Source organism: Apteryx rowi, unplaced genomic scaffold, assembly GCF_003343035.1.
Source record: "Apteryx rowi isolate R43461 unplaced genomic scaffold, aptRow1 scaffold_168, whole genome shotgun sequence".
NCBI classification, from domain to species: Eukaryota; Metazoa; Chordata; class Aves; order Apterygiformes; family Apterygidae; genus Apteryx; species Apteryx rowi.
In genome coordinates this window covers 824,283-828,805 of record NW_020447952.1, presented here as the reverse complement: position 1 = coordinate 828,805, position 4,523 = coordinate 824,283, and positions in this window count along the sequence as shown.

Sequence of the window (4,523 nt, the reverse complement as noted above, 5' to 3'; positions counted from 1 at the left end):
TTTCATCTTTCTAGGCTTGGAAAGAAGGTAAGATGCTCTTGCAGAGTTTGTATTGAGTTCTTGTTCAGAATGACAAATCCACCTTAAGTGCAAGCAGGCATTGTTTAATATAAACGTTTCTAGTAAAATGATAAACTTTGTTAACCTTGTCAGGCAGCCACCGTGTTATGACCATATCAGAGTGAAAAATGAGTATCAACTGTTCGGGGGAAAAAATAAGGGGAAATATGGTTTCAGTTCTGTACTTCCTTAGGTCAGCTTCCTTAGCTTAAAGTTTTCGGTGTATAGTTTAAATTCTTTGTTTGGCCTGGCCCAGGGTATCTGCAGAGGAAGGTGGGTTTCAGAACATTCTTATTTTGATTAATATTGTGTAGCTTTTGTAAGCACTGAAGTCATTCAGGCATTCTTTTTGCTTGCAATAATTCTGCTGAACTACTGTTTTACCCTGGGACAAAAATCTGGTGATTTCTTACTCAGACTATCAAGAATAACTTGAAAACCTTATGCAAGCTGAAATAAAACAACAGTATAGAGAAAGGTAAGTGGGTTCATATGCAATAAGCCCTGAAAGAGGTTGTGTGGGAGACTCCAGAAGAGATTGCGCTTCCAGTGTGGTGCACTAACCCACAGGGACTGGACCTTAATGTCTGCCAGTTAGGTACCACTGACAAATGACCAAGATAGACCTACCTGGATATTTTCATTCTAAGTCGGCAGAGAATATTTTGGGTGTGTTGACAATGGTCTGGTACTAGTGGCTGCCGACTCTGATTCGTTGCCATGTATCCTGTGAATAGGTAACTTGATTGCATACTAGAGAGAAGCACTGGCGCCTTCTGTAACCACTGAACATACGCAGTGAAGATTATTTTGGGAGGTCGTGTTTCTGCAGTGCGAAGCTTAGTGTTAGCAGCAAACTGTGGGATAGCTGGGAGTAACACAATATAGCGTCTAATGCTGAAATTTGCCCTGGTTTTGGTGCATTATTACAATGGGACATGATCCCTCTACGTACATGGGGTTTGTATCTCTCACTGTGTAAGTGCTAGTGGCTACTGCTAGAGATGTGGGATAAAGGGCTGAAAATGCCTCTGGTCCTATCCAGCATGGCTGTTCTTTATATTAGTAGCACTTGTGTTTTTCTGAATCTTCCCTGTTGTAGCCAGACACAGGCCTCTGTTTTAAGAAGGGGTCTGCAGTTCAATTCAAAGATGCCCCTTGCCTGGTAAGGCATGCTTAAGTTTGAGAACTCATCCAACAGCCCTGGCTTCCTCAGCTTGATCGCTTTTAGTTCTCTGTCACTGGATCCTGTTTTATTACAGTCTGAACATGCTAGTTTGAGAGATGCATGTCTTTACTGGTCTGGGATGATGGTAAGTCACTTCTGTTCTTGACCCTGAGCTAACAAACAGCTGCCCCGTTAAGCCTGATAAACATCTGTACAGCTTGGTGAGGCCTTGGAAAAGCTGTGTGCCCTCCCAGCCTGGGCAAGTTGCTCCCGTCGGTTGCAGCCAAGCTCCAACCTCAATTGCCATTGTATCAAGATCAAGAAAGTCAAGATGATTAAAACAGAAATTTGTCTGCTAAATGGTGAAGAAAGTATTAGGGCAAAAGCAAAGGAAAGAGGGTAAATATTTATTTCTGCACTCTTGTGTTTTGATTATGAAATGTATACTTATACTTGTCATTCAGAATATTCATCCTGTGGCCACTTATGGGGAACAGATAGGTATTTTTTCTAAAAGCACTTTGTTTTTTAGCAAGAAAACATCTGTAGATTGTATTGCCAAATAATATTGAATACTAGTCAGATGAGATAGAAACTTATCAAAAAAGATTGCTCTGGTAACTTCCTTTATAGCAGCCCATTTGTCCCATTTGCAATATGGTGAAGTTGCAAGATGATTAAAGTCTTTGCAGAATAGATTTTTATTTGGATGTTACCATGGTAACTATAGATTCTCCATACAAAATCAGGTATGACTGAGTGTCCTGTCACCTGTACTAATCCAGAACAGCGAGAACTGCAATGATGACTTTTATTCCAGTTGGAATGGTCTTTCAGAGTGCAGTATTGTCATGTCTTCAATGACTCTGCAAACCTGTAATCCCTCTGGGAGATGTCATAGCTGCTGGTGCGACTAGCAGTCTGGAAACAGCAGCATTAGCAAGTATTGAACTAGCTGCTTGGTTCAGAATGAAAGCAGCAATGGCTAGTGGTTTGAACACCCCTTAGCTGCTTCAACTTTTGTAGAATCAAATTTGGTATTTAATGTGTGAGGCACAATGAATAGAAGGGTGTGTGTGTGTTTTATTATGTGTTTGTTTGGGGTCCGTGGGGTGTGGATTTTTGTTTTGTTTTTTGGTCTCCTCCCTTGCCTCCAGTATTCCTCACCACCTAGGTAGTGGGATCTGTACAGTATTGGTTTGAGAAACTAGATAATCCTTTATACTGTCTTGCAAACTTATAGAACCCGAGCTAAGGACAAGCAAAACAAACAAGGATAAGATATGTTATGTGCAATGGAGAAAGAATGTGCTACTAATATTAAAAGAAAAAAATACAGGTACCTCTACAGCAGAGATTAGAAGTGATGACAGTAACATTATGCAATAGCTCAGGAAAAATGAGGAATGCTACCTCCAATGGACCTGGAACTAATAACACAACCAACTGAAGTTAGTGAATGTAGAAGGCAAAAAAAGTAATTACTTGTCCTTGAAGTTAGTGTGGATATAGCTGTTTTTGTTTTTTTAAAAAAACTACAATAGGATTTAAATAGTATGTGGTTAGAACCTCCTCTCTCCTGAATATTGTTGTAATGTTACTGCTGAACATAAATGTACACAGCTCAGATCTCTCAGTGAAATAAACTGATCTGAAGAACAGACTGTACTAAAAATGGGACTAATGTATTAAAATTCCTGCTTGAGCACTGACTATTCTGAGCTTCCCTAAATGATTTATTTTGGTCATAGAGTGTTATGAGGCTGGGTCCTTTGCTCTTCATTTTAGCAAAATTCTGCTTCTAAATCCAGCAAGACGTAGTGTCCAAAGTGGTGTTGTCTTCAGCTGGTGCTACACAGACTCTTCCCCAAAGCCCACTTCCAAAGTCAGGGTTTGCAAACTAAACAGACACAGTGTAAAATGTTTATGATAAAGTTTGGCAAAACTTCTGCTAAAAAAGAAAAAAGCAACGTGGCACTGGCCACCACTGTCCTTTTAATGCTTGTTCCAAATCTTACACGTGATATTCTTGAGCAGTGGAGCAGCAAAATGTAAAAACCCAGTGTCATAAAGGGCAATATGAGAATAGCAAAAATGCTAGACTTACGCACATCCCCAAATCTGAAGAACTGCTGTATACATTCAACTGATGATCACTTAGCCAGTTTCTCTCATCTAATTTGCAAAGTCCAGGAACTGATGAAAGGTAAGTTGCTCAAAATATATTGCCTTCATTCCTGTCATAAGGAAAGTATTTTATGCATTGGAGTAGGAAGTCTTCTCCTAACTAGGTAATTTTTGTTTAATAATAATATATGGCACACTTATTACTATAGAATAAAGAATATCCTGTTTGCCTATCTGCTAGCATGAAATTATCAGCTTGATTTACTTTAATAGTTAACATGCAGTTAATTCTTACATAGCCTGTGGAACATGAGCTTGATCTTCAACAGAGAGAAATATTTTCAACATAAAGTCAACTTCCATGAAGGGTCAGGAGTAGAGCATGCAAGGAAATTATGACATTTTGTCAGTGACTTTCTTTTTGCAACCTTCAGCCTTTTGAGAAAAGGGAATGCCAGTAAAGGTGTAACTGTTATTTCAAATCACTATTTAATTGCAGTTCTATCAAACAGAGCATCTCACTGCACAGATCTCTTGCTGGTGTGTGGAGACATCTGCTGCCCAAATCTAAAAGTTGACTTTGATCTGCTTGTGGACGGCATTAATAATAATGAAACAGTCTTATTCAGTGTAGTATTGTGGGATTATTTATTTTTATTTTTTTCCAAAAGATCAAGTCAAATGCAGCTTTATCTAGGGACTGTCTGTTTTTATAATTATATCTGTGTTAAGTAGTTGCAGGTGTTTTTAACAACCTGTATAGTATCTTCCACTGTTACCTGCCAACTTTGTGCTTGAAACTGCTTTGTCTAAATTAATAAACTATCCAAGATCATGACTGGATCTTCAGAGCTAGGTTCGTTTTAAACGGCTGTTCTAATATCCAGGGCTGTCTGGAAACTTTAGTCTTCCTCTCTGATTGTAGTGATGAGCCTCAGACTTCTTGATTGTAAAGATGTTAGAGTGCAAACTCGCATGGTGTGAAACTCCCATCTTTGTGAGAGTTGTTGATAACAGCTTGGATAACTGTCTCTTGGGAACGATCTGTGCAAAGTTGTTTTGGCCTTGAGCAGTGAGGAAGGAAGTCACTTAACTGACCCTAAGGGTCACTATCAGCTCTCTCCTAACACTGTGAACTCTTCATGTAATCTTTGTATTGTAGAAGGAA